We start from the raw sequence: 11483 nt of genomic DNA, 5'->3' as shown, positions 1-11483 counted from the left end.
CTGAACAAACAGAAACAGACTCACGAATACAGAGAACAAACTGATGATTGCCAAAGGATGAGGAGGTGGGAGAATGAGTAAAATATGTGAAGGGGATTAAGGAGTACAATTTCCTTCCTTCTTATAAGTGGTTGATTAGGAATATCCAGTGCAGATGTTTTGTGTACCTCTGTAAACAGTTCACACTATGGGCGATTAGGGCTCTGATTACTAATGGAAATAGATTCATTATCACTTTAAAATATAATCAAATTTAATAGATAATCCCATAAACTCCAGAACCAATTCAAATAACTCATCTTTAAAATTATTTTCTCTAAAACTACTATTTCTTCCAAAATATATATTAGTCAAAGTTCACCAGAAAAACAGCTTATGGAATATAAATAAGTCAATACAGATATACATGAGGGCACTTATCATAGGAATTTTTTCAGGTGGTTATGGAGGACAGAAATCCCACAAAATGCCATCAGCTAGTTGGAGAGATAGGAAAACTAATGGAATAATTCAGACTGGGTCCAAAGGCCTGAGAACCAGCCCAGTCCAGATATATTGCTAATCTCATGTGAAAGATCTGGTGAGAGCAGATCTCTTTACTTAGTCCTGAATTTAATGATATTTCCTCCTGAAACACCCTCAAAGACAAAATCTTTGGACTATTTTACGAACTATCTGCAATTACCTTAGCCCAGTCAAGCTGACATATGAAATTAACCTCACAAGTCCACCCCTTTTCATCTTGACACCTGTAAATATCGCCATAAACCATGTTTATTTCCCAGTAAAGACAATGACAAGGTTATCATACTATTTATCAGGATAGAAGTATTCTGCACACTAACAAAAACACACTAAACTCTTCCCTCAAACAGGAGTTAGAGTTGTCAGGTGTTGTTTACTCTTCTTGTAGATATTCTATTAAAAATAGTATGATGTAGGGGCGCCTGGGTGGCTCAGTCGGTTAAGCGTCTGACTTCGCTCAGGTCATGATCTCACGGTCCGTGGGTTCGCGCCCCGCGTTGGGCTCTGGGCTGACAGCTCGGAGCCTGGAGCCTGTTTCGGATTCTGTGTCTCCCTCTTTCTCTGACCCTCCCCTATTCATGCTCTCTCTCTCTCTGTCTCAAAAATAAATAAATGTTAAAAAAAATTTTTTTAAATAAAAAAAAATAAAAAAATAGTATGATGTAAAAGTCGCAATGCTCAATATGAAGTCGCAATAGTATATGAAGTCAATACATCTCATGTTACATAATGGGGAATAAAAAACGATAGAAAACAAAGACATTTACTGACTATCAATACATGTATACATACAAACATATTCATAAAAATAAGGAACAAATACTCATAACAATTGCAGTTCTATTTGTAATCGGTCATGTGATAATGGGTGGTATTTTATCACTACCTTTTTCTATTATTGTAGTGAATTCTTTTTACATCAGGAAGCACTTCAGCTGCTGTTCTTTACCTGCTAAATTGACTCAAATCTATATTTTTTTCCAAAAAATTTTTGGGCCATTACTAGTTCTGGTGGAATTTGGTTGTTCTAATTTTTCATTAACCATATTTATAAGGTGTGGTAATTCTAAAAGACTGCTAAGGGATAGTCTATATTCCAGACATATTATCACAGAGTAGTTGTCTCATTTACCTTTGGTTTTGATGCAGATTCTTTGCTTCAATAAGTTTTAGTAAAGCACCTGAAACTTTCCCTAGGACTATCTGTGCAAGTCCTTGTAAAATTGATAGCATCAACCCTTCTAAGTTGCCTTAGCAAGGGTTTCTCATTATCCAAGTCTGACCACCTTTGATATCTAACTCACCATCCATAGATGATGTCTGATGTCACCTAGCCTGTATTTAGAAAGAACCATGCTAGGTCACATTAGCCAGAATTCCCCTTAACCTTGATGTTTCCTCTTAATATTTTCCATATATTGAAGCCCACCAGTCTCCTTGGCTATAAATTATCATTTGAGATTATCATACAGAGATTTTTCCCTCTCTGTCAACAGTTATGAATAAAATCTGTTTTACCTCTTTAAAATCTGGCTTTTCTTAACAGTTATAATGCCTAACTGGATTGATTAGAATCATTATTTGAGCTCCAGACAGCTTACCCAAGACCATAACTGTGCACATTGGAAGACTTTGTCTTTAATTCTGACTGATCAGGGATACTTTTGGTGAGTCCAACTCCTAAAACATTACCCAGACAACCATCCTTTGAGCTAGTAGGAACAGATTTTAATTCATAATATTTTGTGTAACCTCTACACCTTAGTTATAGCTCCTGACAAACAGAGGAAGGTGAGAGTCCTAGGCTTTTCTCTAAATAGTTGTGTTAGATCTCAGGAAAGCACAAGCTGTGTTAAAGTCCCAACTTTCTTTGTTGATAAATATATATAGTAAAACTAGTTTACAACAGAACAGCTTCTCAGAAGACTGAAAACTCCTTGTAAAATCTCTGGTGATGATACACTCCACCAACTCTGTTTTCTTCCTGACATGATTTTACTAAAGATGATTTGGAACTTTAATGACCACACTGGGAAACATTTCTCCATGGTTCCTCTAAAATCTCACCCTTTCCAACACCTCTGCTCTTCCATCCTTATTTTAATTCTTTCTTTAATTCAAATATAATTAACATAGCATTTTATGTAAGTTCCAACAGCACAATGTAATGTTTCAACAATTCTACACATTTCTCAGTGCTCATCAAGGTAAGTGTCCTCTAAATCCCCTTTATTTCACCTCCCCATATCCCCTCTGAAAAAACCACTATGTTCTCTGTATTTGAGTCTGTCTTTTTATTTGTCTCTTTTGATTCTTTCTTTGTATCATTTTTTAAATTCCACATATGAATGAAGTAGTACAGTATTTGTCTTTCTCTGACTGACATTTCACTTAGTACTATATTCTCTGGGTCCATCTACGTTGTTGCAAATGGCAAGTTTGCGTTGTTTTTATGTCTGAGTGAAATTTCATTGCATGGATATATATATATATATTCTTTATCCATTTTCTATTGATGGACACTTGGGTTTCTTCCATATCTTGGCTATTGTAAATAATGCTGTAATAAATATAGGGATGCATATATTTTTTTCAAATAAATGTTTTCAGTTTATTCAGGTAAATACCCAGTAGTGTAATTACTGGATCACGTGGTAATTCTATTTTTTTTTTTTTGAGGGACCTCCATACTGTCTCCCATAGTAGTTGTACCAATCTCATAACCAACAACAGTGCACAAGGGTTCTGTTTTTCTCCACATCATCATTAACACTTATCATTTCTTGTGTTTTCGATCTCAGATATTACAGGTATAAAGTGATATCCTATTGTGATTTTAATTTTTATTTCCTTAATTATTAATGAAGTAGAGCATCTTTTCATTAGCTTCTTGTTCATCTGTATATTTTCATTGGAAAAAAATGTCTATTCAGGTCATCTGTCCATTTTTAAATCAGACTACCTATTTTTTTGTGTTGAGTTTTATAAGTTATTTATATATTTTGGATATAACCCCTTATCATATATATCATTTGAAAATATCTTCTTCCATTCAGTAGGTTGCCTTTTTGTTTTGTTGTTGGTTTCCTTCACTGTGCAGAGGTGTTTTTTGTTTTGTTTTGTTTTTTGTAATTCTAATAGTCTAATTTTGCTTTTGTTTCCCTTGCCAGAGGAGACATATCTAGAAAAATGTTTCCATGGCCAATGTCAAAGAAATGATTGCTTATGTTTTCTTTGAGAATTATGACTCCAGGTCTCTAATCCATTTTAAGTTTAATTTTGTGTATAGTATAAGAAAGTAGTTCAGTTTCATTCATTTGCATGTAGCAATCTGGTTTTCCCAACACAATTTGTTGAAAAAAATGGTCTTTTTCAATTGTATATACTTGACTTGTTTAGTTTAATTGACCATAAAAGCATGAGTTTAGAGGTGAAACTAAGTGGTAGAACCCTAGGCTTGTCTCCTCTCTTGAACACAACTAGATAACTATGAAATCATTCTAAATACACAAGAAATCAATCTGAATACTGATAGGACAAACTCCACAACTATAAGGAGAAAGAAGCCACATCAAAGAAGGTAGAATGTGCAGAGACACGGTTTCAGGAAGAAATGTACCATGATTGATACATTGATACATGATTGATACATTGATGCTGCAGACAGGAGGAAGCCAAGGTCACAGAGAAAGGCAAGGGAGAGAGGAGCACACAGGGTAACACACAAGGAAAACACTTGCACAAACCTTGGCTGGAAAAACAAGAAGGGCTGATTTTTGTGAGTTCTTGCAATGAGTGGGGCTTTAAGACTGGAGTTTTAGAGGTCTACAGTCTTGGCTGGGATAAAGTCTTTAGGGCACTGCCCTACTTCAGGAGAGAAGGCAGGAAAACAACTAAAGGGGCAGACAGCATGGAGGTAGAGATATGAGGACCACCTGAGACAAAAAAATGGGGGAGACTGTTTTCTCCTCTTGGAGAGCATCACTGAGATATGACATTCACACAGACAACCCTATGGGGGTAAAGGGGCCTATGTCACCATTTCCATCCCCTGCAAGTATAAGTGCAGTATAAGTGCAGATCCACCTGCAAGGATCAGCCCAGCCAAGACACCTGCTTGCTCCAGGTCCCAAGCCCCTGTGGTCTGGCAAAGCTCCCTCAGTCCCACCATGCAAGATCCTACCGAAGAAGCCTAGCACATGCTCCTGCCCACACCACATACCTAAGGACTGAAGTTTTAAAAGTCAGCAGGCTTGGCTGGGATAGATGCTGGAGGGCACTGCACTGCTCTTAGAGAGAAGGGGAGCAGGCAACATGGAGGCACGCAATGTGGAAATAACAATCAGAAAAATATCTGGGGCATACATGGGAGAGATTGTTCACTCTTTTCAGAGTGCTTCCCTGGGAGCAACAATCATAGAGACCCTTCTCCAGTGGCTGATGCCCTTCCCTTGCACCGCCACCCCCCCTCCCCCACCTCAGCATAAACACAGAGTTACCAACCAGAAGTAAATAGTACAGTGCCAACACAAGCTGCCTAATCTGTCTGCATCTGGTCCCACACCCCTGCACTCTGCTGGTACTTCCCTTTCTGGTCAAGTTAACCTCAATCCCAACATGGAAGGCGTCTTCCCCAAAAGACACAGAAGAAAATCCTGATCACACCACATCTCTGGACTAGAGAGTTCTGCAAGGCTTCAGTTTTTTTTTTCTAAATGTTTACTTATGTATTTTGAGAGAAAAACAAAGAGCAAGGAAAGGACAGAGAGAGAAGGAGAAAGAAAATCCCAAGCAGGTTCTGCACTGTTAGCACAGAGCCTGATGCAGGACACAACACAGGGCTCAAGCCCGTCATCATGAGATCTGAGCCAAAATGAAGAGTCAGATATTTGACTGAATGAGTCATCCATGCATCCCAGCAAGGCTTCAGTTCTAATGGAAGTAATATCAAGTCTCATTTAACAAGCAGACAGGAACACACCTCATTAAAACTCTCCACCCTCTGACTAAGGACCAGACATCGCTCACTTTAGACAAGGAGAGCCTCTGCAAACCATGGGCCTGAAGCATAGAATAGCCAAAACACAGCAGCAGAGTGCATGCAGCACACACCAGAGATACTCACAGAAGTGCCAGGCCATGGACACTATATGATCTCTTCTTCATAAAGCCATTACCCTCAAGGAGTTTTCTACTAGACAGAATAAGACAGAGACTTAGACACAATGTGAAGACAGATGAATTCATCCCAAATGAAAGAACAAGATAAAGTCATGGCCAGAGACCTAAGTGAAACAGAAGTAAGTAATATATCTGATGGAGAATTTAAAGCAAGAATCATAAGGATACTCGTTTTGCTTGAGAAAAGAATGCAAGACTTCAGTGAGATCCTTAACACACACACACACACACACACACACACACACACACAAAGTTAAAAAACAGTCGGTCAGAAATGAAAAGTACAATAACAAGATTTGAAACAGGCTTGACACAATGAAAACAAGGATAGTAAAAGCAGAGGAATGAATAAGTGAAATAGACAATAAAATAATAGAAAATAATGAAGCTGAACAAAGAAAGAAAGAAGAAAAATGGAACAAAAGAACAGATTTAGGGAATTCAGTGACTCCTTCAAGGTAATACTTGTATTATAGGAATCCCAGGAGAAAAGGGAGAAAAGGCCCAGAAAATTTATTTGAGAAAATAATAGCTGAAAATTTCCATAATCTGGGAAAAGAAACATGTCCAAATCTAGGAAACATGGAGAACTTCCATCAAAATCAACAAAAGCAGGCCAATACCAAGACATAGTGTAGTCTGCAAAATATAATGATAAGGAAAAATCCTAAAAGCAGCGAGACAAAAGAAGTCCCTATCTCACAAGGGAAGATCCATAAGGATAGCTGCAGATCTCTCCACAGAAACTTGGCAATCTAGAAGTGAGCGCATGATATATTGAACAAGCTGAATGAGAAAAATATGCAGCCAAGAATACTCTGTCCAGCAAGTCTGTCACTCAGAATAGAAGGAAAAATAAAGAGTTTCATAGACAAAACTAAAATTGTTCTTGACCACTAAAAGAGCCCTGAGAGAAATATTAAAGGGGACTCTTTGAGTAGGTAGGATAGACCAAAAGTGAGGAGGGTGGACAAGAAAAGAACAGGGAAAGTCTCCAGAAATGTTGACAAAACAAGTAATAAAATGTCATTAAGTGCATACCTATCAATAATTACTCTGAATGTAAATGGACTAAATGTTCCAATGAAAAGACATCCGGTTTTAGACTGGATTTAAAAAAAAAAAAACTATCCATATGCTGCCTACAAGATACTCATTTTAGACCTAAAGTTACCTGCAGGTTGAAAGTGAGAAGACAGAAAAATATTTATCAGCCAAAAGGATGTCAAAATCAAGCCAGAGTAGCAATACTTATATCAGACAAACTAGACTTTAAACCAAACATTGTAACAGGAAATGAAAGAGGGCACTGCATCATAATAAAGAGGACAATCCACTAAGAAGATCTAACAATTGTAAATATTTATTACCATAACTTGAAACATCCAAATATATATAACAGTTTGTAACAAACATAAAGGAAATCATTGATAATAATACAATAAGAGACTTTAACACCCAACTTACAACAATGGACAGATCATCTAAGCAGAAAATCAACAAGAAAACAATGACTTTGAATGACACACTGGAACAGATAGACTTAACAGATATAGTCAGGACATTCCATCCTAAAAACTCAGAGTACACATTCTTTTCAAGTGCACATGGGAAATTCTCTAGAATAGATCACATACTAGGTCACAAGTCAGGCCTCAACAAGTACAAAAATTTTGAAATCATACCATGCATATTTCCTGACCACAATGCTATGAAACTTGAAGTCAACCACAAGAAAAAAAAATGAAAAGACCACAAATACATGGAGATTAAATAACATGCTATTAAACAATGAATGGTTAAGCCAGGAAATCAAAGCAATTTTAAAAGTACATGGGAAAAAATGAAAATAAAAACACCATGGTCCAAAACTTTTGGGATGCAACAAAGTGATCCTAATAGGGAAGTATATACAATACAGGTCTCCCTCAAGAAGAAAGAAAAATCTCAAATTAACAACCTAACCTTACACCTAAAGTATTAGAAAAAAACAACAAATGAAGCCTAAACCAGCAGAAATAAATGATATGGAAACTTAAAAACAACACATCAGATCAATAAGAACAGGAACTAGTTCTTTGAAATAATTAATCAAATTGATAAACCCTTATCCAGTATTATCAAAAATAAAAGTGAAAGAACCCAAATAAATAAAATAACAAATGATAAAGGAGAAATAACCAACACCACAGAAATACAAACAACTATAAGAGAATATTATGAATAACTACATACCAAAAATTGGGCAAACTGGAAGAAATGGATAAATTCCTAGAAACATACAAACCACCAAAACTGAAAGAGGAAGAAATAGAAAACTTGAACAGACCCATAACCAGTGAAGAAATTGAATCAATATTCAAACATTTTTAACAAACAAAAGTCCAGTGCCAGATGGCTTCACAGGTTAATTCTATCAAACATTTAAAGAATACCTAATACCTATGCTTCTCAAACTATACCAAGAAATAGAAAAGGTATGAAAACTCCCAAATTCATTCTATGAAGTCAGCATTACCCTGATGTCAAAACTAGATAAAGACCCCTCTAGAAAAGGGAATCATAGGCCAATATCCCTGATGAACATGGATGCCAAAATTCTCAGTAAAATACTAGCAATACTGAATCCAAGAGTACACTAAAGGAATCATTCACCATAATCAAGTGGAATTTATACCTAGCCACAAAGGTGGTTATATATATGCAAATCGATCAACGTGATATGCCCCCATTAAAGAAAAAATGAGAACCATATAATCACTCAATAGATGCAGAAAAAAGTATTGAAAAAGTACAATACCCATTCATGATAAAAACTCTCAACAACGTAGAGTTAGAGGAAACATACCTCAACATAATAAAGGCCATACATGAAGAAACACAGAAAATATCATCCTCAGTGGGAGATACATGAAAGCTTTTCTTCTATCGTCAGGAACAAGACAAGGGTGTCCACTCACCATTGTCATTTAACAGAGGACTAGAAGTTTTACCCACAACAATCAGACAACAAAAAGAAATAAGAGGCATTAAAACTGACAAAGAACTCAACTTTTACTATTTGCACAAGACATGATACTCCACAGAGAAAACCTGAAAGGCTCCACCAAAAATGATTAGAACTGAAACATGAATTCAGTAAAGTCACAGGATACAAAATCAATGTGAGGAAAACTGCTGCATTTCTCTACACCAATAATGAAGCATCAGAAAGAGAAATTAAGGAATCAATCCCATTAACAATTGCACCAAAAACCATAAGATACCTAGGAATCAACTTGACCAGAAAGGTAAAAAAAAAAAAAAAATCTGTACTCTGAAAACTATAAACACTGATGATAGAAATTAAAGATATCTATAGTACCCAAAACTATACACTTAATGCAATTCCTATTACAATATTACAACATCATTTTTTACATAACTAGAACAAACAATCTGAAAATTGGTATGGAACCATAGTAGATCCCAAATAACCAAAGCAAACTCGAAAAAAAAAAAAAAAAGCAAAGCTGGAGGCATCACAATTCTGTAATCCAAGTTAGATTACAAAGCAGTAGTGATCGAGATGGTATGCCCTGGTACCAAAATATACACACAGATAAATTGAATAGAATATAAAATGCGGAACATAACTCACAACTAGATAGCTAATCTTCAACAAAGCAAGAAAGAATATCCAGTGGGAAAAAAGACAGTCTCTTCAACAAATTATTTTGGGGAAAATGGACAGCTGCATGCCAAAGAATGAAACTGGACCACTTTTTTACACCATAACAAAAATAACTACAAAATGGGTTAAGACCTAAATGTGAGTCAGAAAACCATTAAAATCCTAGAAGAGTGGGGCGCCTGGGTGGCTCACTTGGTTGAGCATGGAACTTTAATTCAGATCATGATCTCATGATTCATGGGTTCGAGCCCCCCATTGGTCTTTGTGCTGACAGCTTAGAGCCTGGCGCCTACTTCAGATTACATGTCTCCCTCTCTCTCTGCCCCTCCCCCACTCTTGCTCTCTCCCTCTCTCTCAAAAATAAGTAAACATTTAAAAAAATCCTAGAGGAAAACACGTGCAGTAACCTCTTTGACATTGGCCATAGAAACTTCTTACCAGATATGTCTCCAGAGCAAGGGAAATAGAAGCATTAATAAACTACTGAGACTCCATCAAAATAAAAAGCTTCTGCAGAGCAAAGGAAATTGTCAATAAAACTAAAAGACAACCTACAGAATGGGAGAAGATATTTGCAAATGACATATCTGATAAAGGGTTAGTATCCAAAATCTATAGTTTCTTAAACTCAACACCCAAAACCCAAATAGTCCAGTGAATAAATAGGCAGAAGAGATGGATAGACATTTTTCCAGAGAAGACATCCAGATGGCTAACAGACACATGAAGAGATGCTCAACGTTACTCATCATCAGGGAACTACAAATCAAAAATGTAATGAGACATCACCTCACACTTGTCAGAATAACTAAAATTAACAACAAAAGAAACAATAGATGTTGGTGAGGATGCAGAGAAAGGGGAAATTTATTTCAATGTTGGTGGGAATGCAAACTGGTGTATCCACTCTGGAAAACAGCATGGAGGTTCCTCAAATAGTTAAAAATAGAACTACTCTCTGATCCAGAAATTGCACTACTAGGTATTTACCCAAAGAATATGAAAATGCTAATTCAAAGGTATACATACACCTCAATGTTTAGAGCAGCAATATCAACAACAGTCAAATTATGGAAACAGCCCAAGTGTCCACAGAGTGATGAATGGATAAATAAGATGGGGTATACATATGCAATGTAATATTACTCAGCCATGAAAAACAATGAAATCTTGACATTTGCTACGATGTGGATGGAGCTAGAAAGTATTACACTAAGCTAAATAAGTCAGCCAGAGAAAGACAAATATCTTATGATTTCACTCATACGTGTAATTTAAGAAACAGAGCAAGTGATTACAGGAGAGAACAAGAAAAAAGAAAACCAAGAAACAGACTTTTAATTATAGAGAGCAAATTTATGGTTACCAGAGGGGAGTTTCGTGGGGGGAAAGGTTAAATAGGTGTGAGGATTAAGGAGAGCACTTGTGATGTACACCAGGCGTTGCATTAAGTATTGAATCACTGAATTGTACACTTGAAACTAGTATTACACAGTATTCTTACTTACTGCAATTTAAACAAAAACTAAAAGGAAAAAAAGTATGAGTTTATTTCTTCACTTTCTGTTCTATTGATCTATGTGTCTATTTTAGTGTCAGCACTATATGGTTTTGATTACTACAGCTTTGTAGTATATTTTAAAATCTGGGATTGTGATTTCTGTTGTTGTTCTTCGTCCTTAAGACTGCTTTGGCTTGGGGCGCCTGGGTGGCTTAGTTGGTTGACTTTGGCTCAGGTCATGATCTAACGGGTCTGGAGTTTGAGCCCCACATCAGACTCTGTGCTGATAGCTCAGAGCCTGGATCCTGCTTCAGATTCTGTGTCTTCCACTCTCTTCCCCTCCCCTGCTCACACTCTGTCTCTATTTCTCAAAAATAAATACACCTTTTTAATTTTTTTCTTTTTTTTAAATTTTATTTTTTATTTTTTAAAATTTACATCCAAATTAGTTAGCATATAGTGAAACAATGATTTCAGTAGATTCCTTAATGCCCCTTACCCATTTAGCCCATCCCCTCTCCCACAACCCTTCCAGCAACTCTCAGTTTGTTCTCCATATTTATGAGTCTCTTCTGTTTTGTCCCCTTCCCTGTTTTTATATTA

This window comes from Acinonyx jubatus, chromosome B3 (genome assembly GCF_027475565.1).
Source record: "Acinonyx jubatus isolate Ajub_Pintada_27869175 chromosome B3, VMU_Ajub_asm_v1.0, whole genome shotgun sequence".
Taxonomy (NCBI): domain Eukaryota; kingdom Metazoa; phylum Chordata; class Mammalia; order Carnivora; family Felidae; genus Acinonyx; species Acinonyx jubatus.
Note: the sequence above shows the minus strand (reverse complement) of the source record.